The sequence below is a fragment of the Canis aureus genome, chromosome 20 (genome assembly GCF_053574225.1).
Source record: "Canis aureus isolate CA01 chromosome 20, VMU_Caureus_v.1.0, whole genome shotgun sequence".
Lineage (NCBI taxonomy): Eukaryota > Metazoa > Chordata > Mammalia > Carnivora > Canidae > Canis > Canis aureus.
The window spans coordinates 47001838-47025044 of NC_135630.1; the positions used below are offsets into that span (position 1 = coordinate 47001838).

At 36.1% G+C, this 23207-nt stretch overlaps 1 protein-coding gene, 1 long non-coding RNA gene and 1 pseudogene across 28 annotated transcripts in view; 2 read left to right on the top strand and 1 right to left on the bottom strand.

Moving 5' to 3' along the window:
• The window catches only part of LOC144291774 (uncharacterized), a 322394-nt gene that overhangs the window by 98756 nt on the left and 200431 nt on the right, over positions 1-23207 (bottom strand). For 9 of the 27 annotated variants that reach the window (XR_013359252.1, XR_013359258.1, XR_013359260.1 and 6 more), the window contains one exon: positions 10332-10449. The exons of the other annotated variants lie outside the window; for them this stretch is intronic. The gene's annotated coding sequence lies outside the window, so the exon portion shown is untranslated. The remainder of the gene's footprint in view (positions 1-10331; positions 10450-23207) is intronic. 27 annotated transcript variants of the gene reach the window in all.
• The window catches only part of LOC144291775 (uncharacterized), an 83110-nt gene that overhangs the window by 9286 nt on the left and 50617 nt on the right, over positions 1-23207 (top strand). The gene's annotated exons all lie outside the window — the stretch shown is intronic.
• LOC144292017 (U4 spliceosomal RNA) lies at positions 10712-10782 on the top strand (annotated as a pseudogene).

Sequence of the window (23207 nt, forward strand, 5' to 3'; positions counted from 1 at the left end):
TTTTGGGGAAGATAGGGGAGCAGAAAGATCCTAAACTGACTTTGTTTCACATGTACACCTAGATAGCACCCACATCAATGTAAAAACAGAAAATGTCTTGAAGACTGGAAGAACAGGTTCTCTAAAGCTAAATACAGAGAAGAGGCCACACTGAAGAGGGTAGGAAGGTCAGAGACTAGTGAGAAGCTAAAAGAGAGCCATTGCAAATGGGGCTCAGCCACAACAGTAGGTGGGGAGAAAAATGAAAATATTCACCGAATTTGTTTAGGCAGGAATATGAGGAGCATGCATGTGAGTAGATTCTAGTGATAGTTAGATCCAAAACGGAAAGTAGGAGACTTGATTAACCCAAGTTTGTCACCATAGATACAGTCACTTGGAATTTATGGTTTAATGTGTTACATTGAATATCTAAGGAGTCCTACTAATAGGCACCTAGGTTGGCTAATTTAAGCCTGGAGACAGTGTTGGATTAAACATGCTCTAAGAGGACAAAAGCTCAAGGAGATGAAGAGTTTGAATGGAACTACTTTGAACCTGCTCACTCATTAACTTTGCTTTCATGAAAGTCTCAGAACATACCACCTTTACCAAGGCATTAAGTAATGCACTGGTAAACTGGGAAAGTAATTTTACCGAGAGGTAGCAAGGTCACTCCTGACTTCACTTCCTTTTCACGAGAACAACTGTTTTTGGATGCCTTGTGAAAATCCTGAAAACATGGGACTGAGTCTGAAGCAACCTCCCTTCCCCATACCACAGAGATGGAAAGAATGCATCACAAGGTTAAGTGGAGAGTCTACACATTAACCACATCACCTCTCCCCCAGGCTGGCACAGCAGCAAATGAAGAGGGCTTCCTGAGCCTACAGTTCTTCTAGAGGTAAAAAGGAGCCCAGGGTAGACATCTAACCTCCTCACCATTGTGGGTTGCTTATTGGGAGTCCCCCTCTGGTCTCTCCTCATGGAGATCATGGAGGAATCTGCAGGGCTTGGGGACTAGGGATTGAGCTGTAATGGAGAAGGGGAGAGGAGCTTACAGCAGCCAACACTTGGAACTTGGCATACTAAGCTCCTCCTTGTGATACCCAAGTAGTAGTCTCAACCATCAGCTTTGTTCATCTGCAGACTCAAGATGGTGATCAGGGATGCCTGAGTGGCTTAGCAGTTGAGCGTTTGACTTTGGCACAGGGCGTGATCCTGGGGTTCTGGGATCGAGTCCCACATCGGGCTCCCTATAAGAAGTCTGCTTCTCCCTCTGCCTATGTCTTGGCCTCTCTCTTTGTCTCTCATGAATAAATAAATAAAATCTTTAAAAAGAAAAATGGTGACCAAACCTGACTAGGATACTTGATGGGATATAAGTATGTCTGATTAGAACTTTAAATAAAGAGCTCTGCTGGCCCTGGAACTTGGCTGGTCCTTTCCCTGGGGCAGGAGAGCAAAGTTGTACCCCCGTTCACTAATGAATGTAGCTCCCAGCCCCATATGGCCAGAAAGCTTAGTTGGGACATCTAGTGGGCTACTTAGCCCAGAACACTGGAGCAGAGAGTCTGGTAGGCAGTAATGATCATACACACAGCAAGGCCAGGGGCTCCATTTGCCTGGGGGAACGTGGGCCACAGTTTGGCTTGAGTCAAGATCCCAAACACAGAGTGTTGCCAGACTTATAGCTTTCTCTGCCAAGGGGGAGGGAGCGAACTCATCGCCCTGCCCACTGCTGAGGATAGCTTTTCATCCTAACTGATCAGGAAGCCAGGCCTGAGTTCTGAGGAATGGCTTAGGCCAGCATCACTCAAGCAGTGAGCCCAGTCAGCAGCTTGTCTATCTGGAGAGTCAAGTCAGCAATCCTGCCTGGCCAAAGAGTTTGGTGCATAGGTCTGTCTGATTAGCTCCTCAAATAAAAGTCTTGCCAGATTTGGGGACTGCTGTGTGCCCTACCCTTCTGAGGCAGGGAAATTAATCTACAGTCCTACCACAGCTGAATATAGCCTCCAAATCTTGCTGGTCAGGATACTTTTCCAGATCTCTGGGGAACCTTGGCAGCTTACTCTGCAGCCCAGATTATAGTGGCACTTGAGAGGCTGACCAGTGGCTCTCCATCTGCAGAACCAAGACAATGGCCACGTCTGATCAGGGAGCTTAGCACGAAGTCTTGAAGTCTTGTCTGATTTGATTCCCAAAGAGCCTTGACAGCCCCAGGGCCTCATCTGCAGTCCCAACTGGGAAGAGAAGCTAATTTACATCCCTCTACAAAGCTGAATACAGCCTCCAGCCTGACCTGACCAGGAAATCTAACCAGGAGCTTCCAAGAATCTATGGAGCCCATTCTGAAATTTTGATTACAGTGGCACTTGAGCAGAGAATCTGGCTGGCAACTCTACCTATCTGCAGTACTAGGATAATGGCCCATTAGGAGAGGGAGCCTAGTGCATAGTTCTGCCTAATTTGATTCCTAAACAAGACCTTTGCCAGCCTTGGGGCATGTATGGGGCCCTGCCTAGGCAGGGAAAACTAATTCACAGTCCTGCCCATAGGTGAATACAGCTTTCTGTCTGCCTGACAAGGGAATGTAAATAGAGCACAGGGGAAAGCAGTCTAGCCCACCCTATAGCCTTGCTTAAACTGAAAAGAATCCATCTGCAGAGCAAATTTGGTAGCCCTGTCTACCCAGGGAATTCAGTACTCAAATTGCTTGATTCTGGTCCCCAAAACATGAGCCATATAGGCTTTGGGGCTTATTCTGCTGCCCCAACAAGGCAGTGGAAGCTAATTCATAGTAGCATCTATTGGTGAGTATAGTACCCAGTCCAGTCCCACCCACATAGGAGTCTTGTCCAGAGAATCCAAGCAATTGTGGAATCCATCCTACAGCCTTGCTTGGGCAGGGAACCAGCCCATTTGTCCTATTTAGCTGCTGTCAGCCAGCAGCTTCACCCCCATCAACCTCAGAATTGGGCAGTAATGTTGTCCCAAAATAGATCCTGATAGCACACTCCACCTACCCAAGGATGTTTTCAACTGACTATATCCAGAGCCCTAACCTAACCTGGACATACTAGTAAAGAAATATCTCTGCCAAAGTGAACCCATAAAGTCTGGAACACAGCATGGCTTACTCAGATGCACAGATACCAAATGTAAGGAATCAAGGAGAGTGAAAAACAAGGTAGATATGATGCCATCAAAGGAAACTAATAAAGCTCCAAAGACTGATTCTAAAGAAATGGTGATCTATGAACTATCAGATGGAGAATTCAGAATAATTCTCTTGAAGTTTAGTGAACTTTAAGAACACACATGCAGACAATTGAACAGAATTAGGAAAACAACAAGAACAAAATGAGAAGTCTGACAAATAGCAATAGAAAAAAGAAAAATAATTATTTTAAAATGTATCTATAAAAAATAAAATGTATCTATAGGAAATGCTAGATATTAACTTACTGCAGTAATCATTTTGCAAAATACGTAAGTCATTATGCCGTATGCCTTAAAATTGTATAGTGCTGTATGCCAATTATGTCTCAATAAAACTGAAGGAAGATTCAAAAAAAAATGCATTGAAAAGAGAGCTCCAGTTTCCATAATAAGTTCTGTGGTAGCTGATTTCTGTAGGCTAGAGATAATGGTGGATAATGCTGCAATGGAATTAGGTTCCCTGTTTTTAAAGAGAATAATAAGATTCTACATGGGAAAGTTCAGGCTGCTGTACTTAAAAATCAGCAATGGAAACTGGGAACAATATTCACAAAAATTTGCAGGACAGAGTGGTAATCAGAATATTTCAATCCATAAGGATCTGTGGTGATTGTTAATTGACCACAAGTTCCCTAGAAATAGATTGGAAGGTCTTTAGGGCACTGCTATACATATATAGAAAGAAAAATTCTAGATCTGTGTGGCACAGACCTGGCTGACTATATTAGAGAATTGTGGTCTCTTATACAATACCCAGATTTAGGATAATTTATGGACCTAGAGCCCCTTGATAGGAAAGGAGATCTACAATGTAACTAGTACAGTATACTATAAATCATAGCTCGAGCCTTCCCCAGAGAGACCTGTGGCCATTTTCCATCATCTTTTTGCCCTACAGATATGGAAACATACAGACATAATTCTGGACTTTGGGACATAATTAGGTACTGGCTATTAACTGATGCAAATCCCTAGGTGCTGAAAACATTACTACATTTCACAAGTGAAAGAGGGGACTTGTGAAGGTCAGGTGATAGGTAAACCTCTGACTCCAATCATTATCTCACAATGAGTCCAGAGAAAGCTCATACACATCCTGCGCTGATTTACCCTGTCCAAGAATTAAGACTTCGTTAATAAGAGAATAGCAGCGGTTTTCAAACTTTACCATATATCGGAGTTGCCTGGAATATTAGCTAAAATACAGATTGCATGACACCCTCTAACCAAGTCTCTGCCTGTAAAGTCTCTGCTGGAGCCTGCCAGTCTGCACATCTAAGTTTCTGAATGATAGTGATGCTTCTAGTCTGGAGATTATACTTTGAGAACCCTATCTACCATAATATCCCTTGTTCTATGGTTCAGGTAACCAATTGAGTGTTTTTCTAACTTAGTGGTTCTCGAAATATCATTTTCTGATACATGGAATGAGAGCCATTTATGCTCTTTTATCTTATCTGAACAGTGCAAAAGCCAGAGGTCTTCTAGTATACGTCACCACAAACTTAATTAGATGGTGATATTAATTACAGTTCTCTTTCTGGATATAGTATTTTCCTGGAGCAAAACAACACAGTCCTTGGCACCTAGTATACAAATACTAACTTGGTAAGTTTTCCCCTTATTGGTATGAACGAAGTTAGTTAGAAGCTGTGTACCTTCACATATTGGCAATGATACAATATTATGATCTTGTCACCAGACCATTTCTAACCCTTTTGTTCTCTATCCATAATATATTCCAAAGGGAGCTTGATTTTCCTGATGTGCTGCAAAATATTACACTAGCTCATTATATTGGTAACATTTCCTCATTACACTTAAAGAGTACAAAGTAAAACATGTGTGCCAGAGAGTAGGCCATAAATATCTATAAACATTCAGAGGCCTGCCATGTTGAAAATTCTGGACCCACTGATCGGCAGCATGTTGGGATATCTCCTATAAAGTAAAAAGAGAAACTGCTATACTTTGCCCTGCTCATCAATGAAGAAACAGATCCAATTGTGGTGATACTCTAGATTTGGGGCTATTATTTATTAAGGAATACTGTTTAAAGGTGTTTACTGGGTTAACTGGAAGACTCCTGATTTGGGTGGAGCCTTTGCAACATAAAGTCTCTGCAGCAAGTATAGGCTGCAGTGCAAGCTGCACTGTCATTGGGATATGTGACCCATAGACATACTGTTTTGGAAATACTGTGCTAGAGAGATGCTTAATGAAACATCTAGCAAGCCCCTGTAGAAGAACCACAGTGCAGACCCTGTAGGGTCTTTGCTCTCTTTAACTAACAACTATACTCCACTTGAAAAGTAGCCCCTGGTTTGCTACTGGGCAGAAGGAGAAACTGAACACACTACAGGGCACTATTTATGCAATCTAAATCGCGTGTTATATACTTGTTATATACTCGGTGTTATATAACTTACCAAATCATAAAATTGGAACATTTACAGAAGTAATTGTATTATAAAGTGGAAATAGCATGCAATCTAGTGCTAGCAGGTCAATAGAATGCATGGGTTAAATGTCACAAAGTGGTCAAGATTTCAGTGCCTGCTCCTGCTACTTCACTGTCTCTCCTTCATCCTAGTTATGGCCTCACCGCAAGTACTGTGAGAAGAGTTAATGAAAAGGAAAAAGGAAAGATCTGGATTATGAATAAATCAACACAATATTCTCTTACTAGGTGGAAATGGAGAAAAAAGAAAGACAGTGCTGATGGGTATCTTCCTAGTGAGTGGATTGTTCACTTACATTAGAGATGACCCATGGTAAAGACTGACATAATTCATAGGTGATACTATATGCTAGCTGGTAAATCAGGTACTTGAACAAAATTGGAAAACTGGTGACAACAAATCTAAGTGGATGAATACCTTGGCAAAGAGTATAAAAATATTCACATTCTACATAAATGCCTATCAGAGGGTATCTACAGCATCAGACACTCTTAATAATTAATGCATAAGATCCATTCTTTGATGTCAGCCTCTTTCCCCAGGCACTCTGGCATTTGCTCAATGAGCTCATATATAATGAAGCCCTGATAGCAGGGGCAGAGGCTATACATAGCTCAATAGCATGTACTTTCTCTTGCAAAAGCTTAACTACATATCATTATTGTTGAGTGCAAAATCTGTTAATAACAGAGACCAATACTGAGACCAAAATGTCACCAGTTTTTTACAATTTTGGGAACTGTATAAACTTATAGTTCTGGGAAGTCCAAGATAAATGCACTAGCAAATTCTGTGTCTGGTAAGAGCCCACTTCCTTGATAAGCTTATTTTTTGTTTTTGGTTTTTTTTTTTTTTTTTTTTTTAATATAGCTGACTATGTTATATTATTTTCATGTGTATAACAGGGATTCAACAACTCTATGGAACTCTCTGCTCACCACAAGTGTAACTCCCATCTATCAACCTATAATAACACTATTATATCATTGACTATATTCCCTATGCTGCACCTTTCATCCCCTACAGAGCTATATTTTCACTTTGACCTCAGCATGAAAGGAATGGTTGGGAGAGATCCCTAAGGCCTCGTGTCCTGGGGTATTAATCCTATTTATGAGAGTGCTCCATCCTGACCTAATCCCCTCCCAAACCCCACCTCCAAATGCCATTGCATTGGGGATTAGGTTTCAACATACAAAATTTGGACAGATAAATGTTCAATCCATTGCAAGGTAAGAGTAAATTACTCTTAGATTTCACCAAATCACCCAAAGAATTTTTGCATTCTGTTCATAGCATCTGGGGATTGGTATGTTTGGAGGTCTTAGAGACCTCAGTTTATTGACTCAATATGTTATTGCTTAAAATTCAGGTTCTATCTAGTTATAAACTTCTATAAATTAAATTTTAATGAACATTCTTGTGCAAGATGTGCCTTGTCATAGAGAATTGCTGGTTCATATGACCAAAGCTTGGTTTTTCTTAGAGACTAGCAGACAGTTTCCAAAGTGGTTGTACAGTATTACACTCTCAACAGAAGAGCTCTAGTTGCTCTATATCCTTACAAATCCTTGGAGTTTAATATTAGCTGGTTTGGTATGTATGGTGTTTGTAATTAATTTTAAAATCTCATTGTGAAAAAAAATAAAATCTCATTGTGACTGTAATTTGTATTATAGTCATGGAATTGAGAACCTTTTCATATGCTTATTGACATATGGATATCTTATTTTTCTGAAGTATTTGCCCAAGTGTTTTTGTTATCTGAAAAAAAAAGTTATCATTTTAATGATCTGTAGGATTATTTTATATGTTCTGGATGTAAATCCTTTGCCAGATACAGGTTTTGTAGATATACCTTCCAAGTTGTGGTTTGTCTTTTTACTTCCTTAACTTCATCTTTTGGTGTATTTTGGAGATTTTATTTTTAAGTCAAATTGTTTTTATGCTTAGCACCTTCTTTGTTCTAATTAAGAAATATTTGCCTATGCCAGATATATCTGTGTTTCCTTCTAGAAGCTTAAAATATTACTTTTGACATTTAGGCTTCTGATCCATTTTGTATTAATTTTGGTACAAGGGGTAAGGTGTATGTGTGGAGGGGGTCAGTGGTAACTAATTTTATAAACATTTTTTCTTCCATTTGGGTATCTAATTTCTCCAGCAATATTTGTTGTGATGATTAATTTTATGTATCAAACTGACTGGGCTAAGGGAGGCCCAGCTAGCTGGCAAAACATTATTTCTGGGTGTACCTGTGAGGATGTTTCTGTAAGAGACTGGCATTTTGATTCAGTAGACTGAATAGACAACCACTCATGGAGCTCCCAGATGGCTCAGTCGGTTAAATATCTGACTCTTGATTGCAGCTCAGGTCATGATCTCAGAGTTGTAAGATGGGCCCCACATCAGGCCCATGATGGGCATAAAGCCTGCTTAAGATTTTCTGTCTCCTTATGCCCTTCCCCGCTATCCTGACCAATGTGATGGGCATCAGCCAATACATTGAGGGTCTAAATAGAACAAAAAAGTGAAGGAAGAGTGAATTCTCTCTTTCTCTTATCTGAAGCTGAGACATCCATCTTTTCCTCAAACCTGTGGAGCTCCTGGTTCTTGGGCCTTTAGACATTGGGACTTAAGCACCTACCCTTCAGATTTAGACTATATCACTGGCTTTCCTGGTGCTCCAGCTTGCAGAGGAGGTATATTGTGAAACTTAGATTCCACAATCACATGAGACAATTCCTATAATATATCTCCTTTTATCTACACCTATCTCTCTCTATATATCTAATTAGTTCTATTTCTCTGGGGAATCCTAAATTTTTTAATTGAATAAATCTCCCTTCATCTTACTGAACTGCATAGGTGCCTCCATCAAAACCAAGTAATTACATATATGGGTTTATTTCTAGACTTTTTGTTGTTGTTCTACTAGTCTATTTGCTCACATGTATGCTAATATTTCATTGGCTCAATTAATGTAGTTTTATTCTAAATGTTGAAATATGGTACCTCAGCCTTCTTTTTCTTTTTCTAGTCTGCCTTGACTCTTCTTTCTTTAAATGAATATATAAAATGTATATTTATAATCATTTATTTTTATATTTTTAAAAGATTTTATTTATTCATGAGAGACACAGAGAGAGAGAAAGAGAGAGGCAGAGACACAGGCAGAGGGAGAAGCAGGCTCTAGGTAGGGAGCCCGATGTGGGACTTGATCCTGGGACTCCAGGATCATGCCCTGGGCCAAAGGCAGTTGCTAAACCGCTAAGCCACCCAGGTGTCCCAAAATGTATATTTATAATAATTTATGTACTATGTTTTAGAAGTCTAATGATAAGAATATATAACATACATGATTATTAAAACATAGTAATATGTAATTATGTATCTACTATAAGGTTTATAATTCTTTTATAAGCAATCAACTTTAAGTTCTAAAATAAAAAACCACTAGAATTTGGAAGGGGGTAAATGTGAATCTACAGATCAACTTCAGGAGAAATGATATCTTAATATTCAGACTTTCAATTTGTGACAATAGTATCTCTCTACATTTATGTATACCTTTAACTTCTTTCACGAATTTTCAATGTATAGTTTTTACATGTGGTAAAAATTAAGTATTTTAAGTTTTTTGGGATGCTGCTATAAATTATATTATTTTTCAATTTTATTTCCCATTTATTACTATACATTTATAGAAACTGATGGTCTAAGTGGCTCTTATCCACAATTTTTTAATTTATATCTCTTTTTCCCTGTGTTTTTGTTTAGATAATTTCAAATGACCTTTGAAGTTAGTAATTCTGTTTTCCTTCTGTATCCACTCTACTTTTAAGCCAATCAAAAGAATTTTTCATTTCAAATATAATTTTTAGCTCCAGAATTTTGTTTTTTTTTCTAAACTCTTCATCTTTATACCATTTCATCCACATTTCTAATTCTTATTTTTTACTCTATTAATTCCTGCATTTGTGTCATCTACAGTTCTGCTTCTTGGGACTTTTTTACTTTTTACTGTAATCACATTGACCTGCCACTTTGCAGGACTTCTAATTACTCTTGTGTATCCTGTATTTTAGATATAAAATAGTAGCAGAAACTCAAGTAGATAATAAATTCTTCCAGAAACGACTTGCTTTGCTCCTTTGTTATGCAGTTAGGTGCTTATATCTTCACTTTAAGCGATAGGTTAGGTGACTTGTATTCTAGTTTTTCACAGTGAGATTAGGTCCTGTCCACTAGCAGGGCTTTGAAATTTAATCAAAAAGAAATTAAACAATTTCTTTTCATTTTCCAAACAGCCTCTAATTTTTTAGGACCATTTACTTTTCCTGCTGTCATATATGAAGAACAAAGAGTAGTGTTTTAGGTTTCATTGAATTGATACCATCTCAGGATGATAAGGTAGCTATTAGGACTTTGCATGGAGCCTGATGTTTTTAAAAGAACAGAGGGAAAAGTGTATTATGAGGAGGAAAATGAAAGGCTGAATCTTACTTTTTTGTCCTGCAGATTTAACTTTCACATTTCTCATGCTCTCTGCTCTAGAAAATAATTTATAAATCACAACAGTGAACTCCCTTACCAATTTGGTTAAGTCACTAAGCAAAACATACTGGTAGAAATGGAAGGAGGCCACGTCTGACCATTCTGAGATACCTGCAATGTACCAGGATTCATGATGGTTGATTCAGTGGTGGCTCCAAAAGTATACACACGTGTTAGTTAGGCTGAATACTTAATATTTGTGCACTTCACTGTGTGTGTAAACTCCAACCTGTGAAGAGCATGTAATTAAGTGATGAGTCACTAAATTCTACTCCGGAAACCAATATTACCCTATATGTTAACTAACTAAAATTTAAATAAAAACTTAAAACAAATCAAAATTTATATAGAGAGATATAACATTCTATTTAATAGTGAACTTTTGAATTTTCCTTGTGAAATAAAAAAAAAGATAAGATGTCCATTATTACTATCTCTACCCAACATTGTACCACATAGTGTAAATTCCTCTCTACTACAACATGGCAAGAAGTTTTGTGCAGTGGCAATATCATACCCAATGAGGTTTATCCAAGGCGTGATTATTGCTAATTGAAACATGGCAAGAAGAAAAAGAGTATAGCGTTTAGGAAAAAATAACAAATTGGTCATAATTCACATCTGACATCATCATTTGAAAAACTAAAATATTAAATATTAATATTAATTAATATTAAAAGTAAAATTGAAAAATGAATTTAACAAGGCCTTGAAAAATGAATTTAGTAAGGTTTATATAACGACAACACAAAGTCATTATATACACATATTTCTATGCAATAACATAAAATTACAAACTCATGCTTTCTTGAAATTATACTATTTAATTAGCACCAAGAATCAAATATCGAAGAGTAAAATTGAAAGTTGTATAAGATAGAAAAATTACAAGACATTTTTGAGAGAATTTAAAGGTAACCTGTCCAAGTAACTGAAACTTTATGAATCATAATAGTAAGAATTATAAAAATGTTAATTATCTCCAAATTTATCAGTAAATTAAAGGAAATTTCAAAATATATGTTTGTATAAATTCACAAGCTGGTTCTTAAATATATATGAGAATACAATACAATAGGCCAAGAACATACAAGACAAAGCTGTAAAAGAAGAACACAATTGGAGGAATGTTAATACCAGATATCAAAACTTATTATAAAGCAACACCAATTAAGGCCATCTAGTGTTGATGCAAAACAGACTAATAAATCAAATGAATAAAATAGAGAATCTAAAAAAGGCTCTACACATCTTTAATTTATATCAAAGAGGACTCTATAATATAGCAAGAATTGTCTTTTCAGTAATTGATGCTGAGTCTACTGGATACCCATATAGAAAAATATTTAATCTTGACACGTACCTCACACCATATGCAAAAATCAGTTCCAGAAGGACTGTAAATCTGAATGTCATAGATAAAGCAATAAAACTTTTGGAAGCAAATATGTTATAATATCGTAATAAGTTTTGGGTTGGCAAAGATTTCTTATGCTGGACATAGAAACATAAACTATGAAATAAAAGACTAATAGATAAATTATATTAACATTTAAAGTATTTATTAATCAAAAGACACCATTACAGAAAGTGAAAAGGTAAAGCAAGAAGATATATGCATCCAGAACATACGAACTATTATGAACCAATAAAAGGAAGACAATACAATAGGAAAATAAACCAAAGACCTGAACAAGTTATAAAACAATATCCAAATGGTCAATTAATGAAAAAGTAGTAAATTTCATTAGTCCTCAACAAACTAAAGCTGAAACTACAATGAGATATCACGATACATTTGCAAAATGGTAAAAATAAAAATAAATGTAAAATAAGATAGTATCAAGGGTAAGAGTATGGCATAATGGAAGCCCTTGTAAATTAACAAAGGGAGTGTAAATTTGTACTGTGATCTTCTATAAACTTTGTAGCAATTTCCACTAAAATAGAATAAAAGCACATCCAATGACCCATAGATTCCATTTATTTGCATAAATGGACCTAAGAGGTATGTAGAAGAATATACATAAATATGCCATTACTTATAACCCTAAAATAGAAACAACCCAAATGTTTGATGGAGGATTGGGTAAAGTGTGGTCAGTTAATACAATGGAGTGCCATAAAATGACAATGATGTCAATATTTTTACATGAAATGAAGATTAATTTCACACATAGGTTAAGCAAAAGAAATCATACACAATGGAATGTATACCGCATGATTCTATGTAAAGTTCAACAATGGAATAGTGTTAATTTTGTATATGTTAAACTATGTGGTGTACATTTATGATTTGTGCAGTATTTGGCATGCATGATATGCTATTAAATATTCACTGGAAAAGAATCAAATATACATTTACAGGTTTCCAAAAATGTATTTCCTAGGAAACCAAAACAGAAATTAAAGCACCAAAGCATAAGCACATATATGCAATGGTGTTAACTGTAGAATTTTCATAGAAAAAGAAAAAAGAGTGACAAATTCCTTATAATGAAGACTGTCTAATAAATGATGGTATCTGCACATCATGGGATATGATACAGCCATGAGAATTAGAGTTACTATTTGACTTGGAAATATTTCCATGAAATATCGAGTAAATAAAGTGAGGAGTAGGGAAAGGAGGTAGAGTATTTAATTTTCACTAAAAAAAAATCACCCAAAACTTTTGTTTTAAATATATTTGTATATATTTATATATAAAACATATAAATATGAGTATACATTAATATACATATAAGTATAAATAAATCATATACATTTTATATACATAAATTTTATATACTACTATGAGATCATGGGGAATTTTGAATAATGCCTACATTCTTGGTAGGAGGTAAGGATTGACATGTGTGGAAAGATGAGAATAAGGGGATTAGACAAATGTAAATTAAGAAAAACATAACCCTTAAAGATTAGTTTTTGTTACAGTGAATAGATATGTAAACACAAGATAAATAATAGAAAATGAAAATAAAGATTTAAAATGAAAGACCAAAAATAAATAAAAAGGAAAACTACAGCTAACTGTGCCCATTGATGTAAATAACTTTAAAACATAATTAGCATCCAAACAAAACATTTGTTTTAAAAAATGTATCATGATCATACATTTTTGACAGGAATATGTCAAGGGTACCCAGTATGATTGTTATTATTCAGTATTATTCTAAAGACACTGTCATTATTTAAAATAATGGGATTGTTAACATATGGAAAAGGCTAAAATCTGTAAAGCAAACTATAAAAAGAGGTGAAAGGTATTTAGGATATATACTTATGACAAAATATACACCTTTGAGATGACCATAAGAGCTCCATTTACTTTGTTTTGATAGACTATTGACTGAGAGGATAACAAATTTCACAAGTCATTACAATCTGAAGTGCCTCCATCTTTTCTAGTTTATCCAGGATATTGTGCCACAACTGGTAGGACAGTAGTATGTAATCATATCTACTTAGCAAGGTTGTGCATTAGATGTTGGGATAGGAATGTTGCCATCAAGGAATTTATAATCTATTATGGGGAAGGAGGACTCGTAAGTGCTGTGATACAATAAAAAGTTTAGATAGTATTATTAGGTAGCATGTTCAGAATATATTGAAAAATCAAATATGCTAAGTTTGCCTAGGATGACTAGGTGATGTCTGTCCAAAGGATTTGGAGATAAGTTTTGAGACAGACTGGGGAATGTCATTCTGAGCAGAGGAAACACAGGTAGGGTGTCATGGTATAGGATACCTGATATATTTGGAAACATAAGTTTAAGTGGAACTAAAGAATGGGCTTCTTGAGAAGGAGAGAGGAGCTAGATTATAAAGAGTTATCCGTAGCATATTAAACAGTGTAGACATTACCCAAAGGCACGGAGATCCATTTTGCGTGCTTAAGCAGAGCACAAGTCAGATTTATATTTTAGTAGCATAGAACAGGGTGTAGGGTAATAAAGGCAAAGGGGAAGTGGCTATGGAAACAAAAAGGAGAAGAACTGAAAAGATGTGTGGATCTGGTTTGAGAAAAAAGATAATGAGCGGAGTTGGGGACACATCTAACTGGAGGTTCCTATAGAATCACCAGGCCAAGATCTCTAGATCTGTAAGAGTAAAAAGGGGAACGTACCCCTGGGACGGTGTTTCTCCCATTTCCAACTCCAAGAGAGTTGAAAACTTCTCCATTTTCACTTTAGATCGAGTGCACTTTTAATTCAAGTTTATCTAAGTCTTAACATATTTATGAAAAGATTATTTTCATGATGGAAATGTTTCAATTATAAGAATTAAACTATGTACCTACTAGTATCAATGGAAATGTATTTTCGGTTCAGTTACATCTAATCTGAAACACTCAATATAACTTTACTTCAATAGCTAATAAATGTATCTGGGATTTTATTTTTCTTTTTTCTAACTTTGATTTTTATCTTCCTTAGAAACATTTTTTCATTCTTCCTTTTCTTTTTTTTTTTATATTTTACAATAAAAATGCTGTTTGATATAATTTTATATATATTCGATCTACTTTTTAACCTGCTTTTAGGTTCATATAAAGGAAAATTGACTCCTTTACCTTTTAGTTTATTTATTACTTTTCCTTGGATATTTATTTAAGACATTCATAGCAAATTCAACTTTGAAGGGCTTATTTTCCTAGATCAGGAGAGTTTACCAGTATCCATGTATACCAATTTATATATTTTTTAATACTTTTATATTTTCCTAGCTCATCTTGGATGTTGTCTTTCATCACAATGATAGCCTTGCACTAATTGTCTTTTGGTATTTAACTTGTTTATAATTGGCATATGAAATCCTATGGTCATGATATAGTCCAATGTCTAAAATAGCAGTATTTATTAAAGTGTGGCTACTAAAATCTTGGTAAATTGTTATTCTAATTTTGTTAGAATATTGCAGTTTTAAGGAGAAAGAATTCAGCATGACAATTATCCCTATTTTGATACTAATTGTTTTTTTCTGTCAAGTAGAACATATTTGCATAACTTCCTCAACATAAGAGTAAGTTTAATAATATGCTGTATCTGAATTCATACTCTAATTGCACATTCTAAAAACTCAATTTTCATTTGTAGTGGTTTTGAAAAACTGAAGCTTTCTACCATTTCTATGTCTGTACCTTTCGGTGGTTACAACTAGAATAGCTTTTCTTTTATAGTCTCTCCAGCTCACAATGATCCCCCTTTTTGAGATAATTGTTCTCTGATTCACAGCTATGAGGGCTCAGGAGTCCTGTGACATAAGTTTTGATTGCACAGCCAACTTACATGAGTTTAGACTCAAGTTCTTCCACGTAAGTGTTGTACGACCTTGAGCAAGGATCTTAACCTTTCTGGACCTTAGTTTTCTCATCTTTAAATTGAGGATAATGGCTATAATGCTTCTTCACTGAATTGCTGCTGGATTAAATAACAAATACAATACTGATTCTATAATACAATGTAATGATAGTGATACTAGTACTGCTTTTAAAATAGTATCTGACATATGGCTATTATTTTATACAAACCAATGTGTCCATTGCCCCTTCTACATCCCAAGTAAAATTAATTTTATGGGAAGGAATCATCTGTTTCAAGCAGAAATCTCCTGAGAATAACACTTAGAAAGTTAGTTTCTGTTGATAACTTGAACTGGAACAAGTGAAATTGAGAGTTGTGTTATGCCTGTGCCTTTGAGCTTTTTCTTTCTTCTTTCTTTCTTTTCTTTCTTTCTTTCTTTCTTTCTTTCTTTCTTTCTTTCTTTCTTCTTTCTTTCTCTCTTTTCTTTCTTCTTTCTTTCTTTCTTTTTTTTTTCTTTCTCTTTTCTTTTTTTTCTTTCTTTCTTTCTTTCTTTCTTTCGTTCGTTCGTTCATTATTGTTGTTGTTGAGATCCAGCTTTAGGTTCTAGGGGAAACTCATAGGTTCTTCTATTTAGTGTTTACATCTTTCCTTGATTTCTATTTCTTTCACAAAAGAGACTTCATAATATGTAAGAGTTACAGCTCTTTTTTTAAAATTTTTTTTAGAGTTACAGCTCTTGATTGTAGAGAATATTCTAGTACTAGTTATATGTTAAGGTGACCAGAGTGATCTGTTTAATATTTATTTTCCTATCAACAATATTTTAGTTATTAATTGTGGATAGCAAAGAACAAAATCAGAATGCTGAGTACTCTATTTAAGGCAGACCTAACTCAAAGCCACTTCCTTTATGAAGATGTACTTAAATACAGGTACTGAATTGTTCCTCTTTGGATCCCAAAACAATGGATCTCAGGTATTTAGAGGAACTTATCCAGTAAAGAGATTCTGCATTCATCACTGGATTTTTCACCTTACCATCTATAACACTATCTTTTTATAAAGTAATTATGTTCACTTCCCCCCTCCAAAAAAAAAAAAAAAATCAGGAAGGACTTCCATCTTAAAATTGAGTCACTTTTTTCTTTCTTTGTGTGTGAGAGAGAGAGAGAGCATGCATCCACGCACATGCTGGGGGGGGAGGGGCAAACGGAGAGGGAGACAGAGAAACTTAAGCAGGCTCCACATCTAGCTCCTGAGCCTGAAGCAGGGTGGGTTCTCATCACCCTAAGATCATGACCTGAGTTAAAATCAAGAGTCAGAGGCTTAACTGTTTGAGCTACCTAGGCACTCCTAAGTTGAATCTTTTCAACTAAATATATTTAATTTTATGAAAAATCCCTTTATATTTTCCTTCCGTTTCTTATTTAATGATCAACTGGCACCAAATCTTGGTCTAATGGTACTTCTTATCCTTTACTCTTAGCACCTGCCAGTTCATAGTTGGTATTATATTTATGAAGATTTCCTTCTCTTCCATTAAATGGTATTCCCCTTGGAGGGAAAATGGTTCTCTTGTGCATCATACCCAGGATAGGTCTTATTACTGAGCATTGACTATATATGTTATCAAGATTATGCTATGCATGTAGCCTGGGAGAAAATTATTGGTTTTTGTTAGTGTAGGGTTGAGTGGGAAATACATGAGAATAAAATATGGGCCAACCAGCACTTCTTTTACCCATAATGTTTAAATCTTTACTATAGAGGCTTACCAGGTAGCTCAACAAGGATAAAGACTTAAAGTCTTATTTCACCAATTATCTTTGCTTTATGTATCTTGTGATCACCGGGAGGGTATTTTGAGGGCCATCCCTAATTACTTAGTTTTCATTTTTAAAGGCATCACTATTTTTCTAGCTTTAACAATTTCAACAGCTCTAGGGTAGATAATAATAAGTGTCTTGGAAATAAATTATAGGCTACAAGCATTGTTGAGCCATTTGCATTTAAGACTCATTTGCTGAAATTATCAGACTGGGTTATAATAGATTGGGGCTGAGGCACTGGCTGGTTCCAACTTTCAAAAGCTACTCTGACTTGGAAATTATTTTAAAAGTAAGCAGGAATCTTTATTTAGTAACAACATGAACTGAGGGTATATTTACTACTTTTGTTGACCTGCCATTGAAGATACAGTTCTTATATCTAAGACTAAGCAGGTGTTTAACACAAAGACAATCACATGCTTTCACCTTTCAGCTGGGAGCACAGCATATACGGCAGGTCGGTATTAGAAGTCTCAACTCCCAAACTCAGCTCAACTCTAGTTAGGCAAAGAATTAGTCTCAGAAGCTGTAATTCTTCACACAGCTGATATCTGGGCTATAGCAAACTAGGAGACAACCCATTCCATGTGGGCAAATGAAGAGTCTTATCAGGAGTCAGAGTTTTGCATATTTTGAACACACTCTGGGTCCGTTTCAAATACCTTAAGTATTTCAAATACCCACCAGCATCTATTTCAAGCAACAGATGAAACACAGGCAATTTCTGCACCAGCTCCAAAGAAATATTCTCATATATTCAACCGAATTAATCTTATTTGACCACTCAATTACTGCCAAAATACACATTAAATTATTGCTTCAAGGTAATTTATTTCAAAATTATTTGGCATAGCAGAATTAATCATCTGGAAGCATCACAAAGTAGATTTCACTTTTAGTCAGACACGAACAGTGGTTTGTAAGGTTCATATTCCATGGGCTCTGCACCTGCCCTACTGGAGATATATTCTCACCAGCCTTTTCTCCCACTGCCTGTCCAGCCCCTTTGTGCATGCGCCCTGTTGTGTGGCATGTAGGCATCCTATTGCCTGGGATTCCCCAGCTCGGTGCTTCCTCACATCTTCACTGGTGTGGTTCACTGGTTAATTCTCCAAGTAACTGACTTAGTCATCATTCTGGTCTCAGCTTTCTTCTAGAGAAACCTTTTCAGCCTCCACGATTACATTATGTACTTCAGTTACCTGAAAATGCTCTTTTTTAACTACAATATAATTTACTGAATTGCTACTTCTCTCATTAGATTACAAGCTCCATGTGGCTAGGTGGGTTTTTTTATTTTTTTATTTTTTTTGCCCCTGCTGCTTTTAGATCTATGCACAACTGCCACAAATGTGGTAGCAGCCCCCCCCCTTTTTTTGTAGAAACGACATCTAGGGATCCCTGGGTGGCGCAGCGGTTTGGCGCCTGCCTTTGGCCCAGGGCGCGATGCTAGAGACCCGGGATCGAATCCCACATCGGGCTCCTGGTGCATGGAGCCTGCTTCTCCCTCTGCCTGTGTCTCTGCCTCTCTCTCTCTCTCTCTGTGACTATCATAAATAAATAAATAAATAAATAAATAAATAAATAAATAAATAAATAAATAAGAAACGACATCTAGAATATGATGGCAGCAAAGCATTTTCCAAACTAGTCCTCCAAGACAGTGGCAGCTGTGTCAAATTTTCTAGTACCATTTTGTGGGGCAATACCCTGAGAAGACAGTAGCCCAAACTTTCCTGGGCAACTAACCTTAAAACCAGTGGTTTAGAGCTCTGGCTTGACAGGCTACATTCATTGCTATTCCACTGGGCAAGGACAAAGTTTTACTCAATTCTCATACGTGCATAAAAGCATATGTATTCATAAGGCACTTGAGGGATATTTGCAGAGGAGGAATCTTTTGAATTCTGTATGTTCTTATATGTCTAAGAGGTGGGAGCAGTGAGCATAAAAGTTCTGGGAACTTTGGGCAAACATTACATTACAGTCATCTTCTAGGGCTGCTGTAACAAAATATCACAAGCACAAACTGGATGCCTTTCGCAACAGAAATTTATTTTCTCATGGTTCTAGAGGCTGGAAGTCCAACATTAAGTGGTCAGTATATTGGGTTTCTCATGAGGCCTCTCTCCTTGGTTTTCAGATGGCCTTTTCTCTGGGCATGCATGCTTCCCTAGTGTCCCTTCCTCTTATAAATACACCAGTCATATTGGATTAGGGCCTCAATCTTAAGACCTCATTTAATCTTAATTATCTTAATATAGGCCCTGTCTCCAAATACAGTCATACTATACTGGGGGGTTAGGACTTCAGTATATGAATTCTTAGGGGGATACAATTCGGTCCATACTATCTACTAAACCCCAGGATACACTGGTTTTATAGGTAGCTGCTCATTCAAAAGAGTAATCTTTAATGTTGCTATATTTTGATTTTATATATATAATAAATCACATTCATAAATGTTATATACAGGAATATGTATATAAATATTACAAGTATTAAACTTACTATTCTGAGAGGGTCTTAAAATAGAGTCTGCATTTTATAGTTAAGATTACATAGTCAACTCACCCCTAATAGATAGCAGTATACTGTTATTTTAGGAAAGATCTTAAGGGGAAATAATATTTTTCATGAAATAGCCTTACAGACCTACATATACAGACAGATAAATTTTGCTCTACGTCATCTACTGTATTTGAGGGAATGAAAAGAAATTGCCAACTTCTGCTACAAGACAGCTCTTACAGTGTCTACATATAGGAATTGAGACCTCTATAAACCATTGATATGGTCCTGTATTGTGCATTTTGAAATTTATTGATATGAAAAAATATAAAATCATTATTTTGCATAGACTTATCTAAAATTGTTTACATACAGACTAGATTTTTGTCTTTCTTGTTTTGTCTTGATCTGTGATTTCAGATATAGACTATTTCTGATCCAAGGTATTTGTTTTGAATACCATATTGCAGAGCGCATTTTATCCACAGGAAGGTAAAAGGCTCAATTTGAGTGAACAAATTTACTGTGTGACAAGGTTGTTTCTTTTTTGAAAAGAGAAGATCCAATCCCCTCTTTAATACAATCAGTGGAGGAAGTCTATGAACTGTTTGAATTGAAATGAAAAACCATAATGACGACATTTATAACATCTGTCACATTAGATTTGCTTGGTCTATATATCTCTCTGTGGAATAATAGTGATTTATACAAATTGCTTCTCGCTGCAATTTATATCAGTGTAAAGATGCCACCAGATATATGGAGGATTTTATTTGCTTCAAACTGAATGTCTGCTTAATTGTATTTGCCACTAAATGGAAATACTACCCTCTGGCATATCTGTTTAGATATAATGGTTAATTTATTTTGTGGTTTTATAACTTCAGCCTCTTCCACTCGTTAGATACTTAAAAGCGTAACTTTTTCTTTCTGCCAATATATATATATGTTTATGTATGTGTCTATGACATCTTTATGTCACAAATCTGGTAACTATAATTTTATTCTCCAGGAAATAAGAAGCAACAGCAGCAACAACCTTACTCTGGCCACTGTTAAACTATAGCAGTGGTTCCCCAAATGCAGGGGAGAGGGGACAATCTTGCCCTTCAAAGAATATTTGATAACTGAAGAAATTTGGGGTTGTCACAACTGCTGAGGGATGCTATGCCATCTAGTGGGCAGAAGCTAGGGATACTGAACATCTTGTAATCATGGAACAGTCCTAAATGACACAATAGCCCAAAATGTCATTAGTGCCAAGGATGATAAATCTCGAACTACAGAATGGTTTCTTAGTGTAATGGACTTATATTATCAAGATATGTCTACATAGAACCAGACATTTCCATTAGAAGTAAATAACTTTTAAAATCCAAATAATTTATGTAGAGATATATTATATAGATAAGTTTCCAAGAAATCCAATTGCATTTTTAGTTGTAGTTGGGAATATTTTAGACTTCTGCTTTCTTTCTGGTTGTTCCTATTCTGTCCCCTACAATGTAAGGCCTTCCCCAGTATTGGATGGAGCTCAGTGTGCTTTTTCCTCAGACTCCCTTTTCTTTGAAGGAGGCCCAGGAACTCAACTCCAGTCATAATTTTGGCTCTCTGCTGCCTGGCATTCTTGTGTCTTTGTTTTCCATGACAGTGACCTATTTTGGCTCCTTCTTTACATCGATGAACACTTTTTTCTATCCTTTTTGCTAAGTTTTCTTCTTCCTCCTATTCCTTTTGTGTATGTATCACCCATGTCTCTAACACTGAATCTCTTTCTCTGCTTCTGGTTTTGCTCCTTTGACAATCTCATTCCCTTCTGGTTTCAACAAAAATTTCTAGGTGATTATTAAATTTGCAGTTTAAAGCTGAGTCTCTTTTCTGAGTTGCAGATGTTTTCCTGGGCACCAGCTGCTTTGCCCAACTGTGCTGCTTTCCTTAAATGCACATCTCATCTCCTTCAACTCACTATCTTCACATAGTCCATGCTAAATCATGTAGATTGTATCTCATGTAATTATCTGCCTTTTCTATCTACTCAGTCCTATTTGAAAATGGCATTCTTTCAAAAGCAGAGAATCCGTGTATTACTGCACTGCCAAAATGCTCAGTGCCCACTCTTCACCTTATGCATTAAAAAAAAAGTCATCATCCCGACATTAAGACCTTCTGTATGGGACGCCTGGATGGCTCAGCAGTTGAGCATCTGCCTTTGGCTCAGGGTGTGATCCCGGAGTCCTGGGATTGAGTCCCACATCGAGCTCCCTGCATAGAGCCTGCTTCTCCCTCTGCCTGTGTCTCTGCCTCTCTCTGTGTCTCTCATGAATAAGTAAGTAAATAAATATTTTTTAAAAGACCTTCTGTAATATATTCCTAACCATTTTTTTCTGCTTTAACAATGTGTAGATCCAAAGAAACCCCATATTCCAGCCAAAGTGACTGGAACCTGGTTCCCCAATATGCCCCATACATTCCACAGTACCTGTTTTCTCAAGATTACTTTCTCCCCTCCAACTCTGTACCACATCACTGCATCCTGTAGAAAGCCTTTTTCAAAGCCTCTGATGCTACTCCATATCCAACATTATCTTTCTCTTCTGTGAACATCCAGAGCACTGTTGCCACCATTTCTTTAGTGCTTACCTGGTAGAATGGTCATCCTTATCTAATTTTCCTTGTCTGATTTTCTGTGTTAAATAAACTGCATATTGTTTGATGAATGACCTAGATTTTGTTTTGCATATCTGTTTTTTTTTCCAAAGCACTGAACATAAAATGCTGCACATCATTCACTATTCAGTAAATGTACCATATTCAAATTACAATCTACCTCTTGTCCCATATCTTTAACTGCTGACAGCATATATTTATATTTTATCTCAAATTCTACACATGCGAAGCTGAACTCATTTACTCCTGATCACAAGATTCTTTAGAATTCCTTATTTTTGTCAAGTGGGACATTTTTCTTATTAGTCAAGTTAAAAAACAAAAAACAAAACAAAACAAAACAAAAAAGACCTCAGTCTTTACTTTTACACTTTCTTTTTAAAGCTATCAAATGTCTGATTCTTTCATTAAACAATTTGCATCTGCATTTTCTAGTATCTTCTTAACCAATGTTTCTGCTGCTCATTTCCTTTATCTGAACACTGAGGATAACAGCTAACGTTGCTTTGAATGCTTCCTAAGTGCTTGGCACTACCTTAACACTTCATAATCAGTAATTCATTTAATCTTCACAATAATTGTATTATCATGAGACCCAGAAAGATAACATTTCTTCACAGTAGCAGAGTTATAAAATGGTGAATCAGATACAAACCCTGACAGCCTAGCACCAA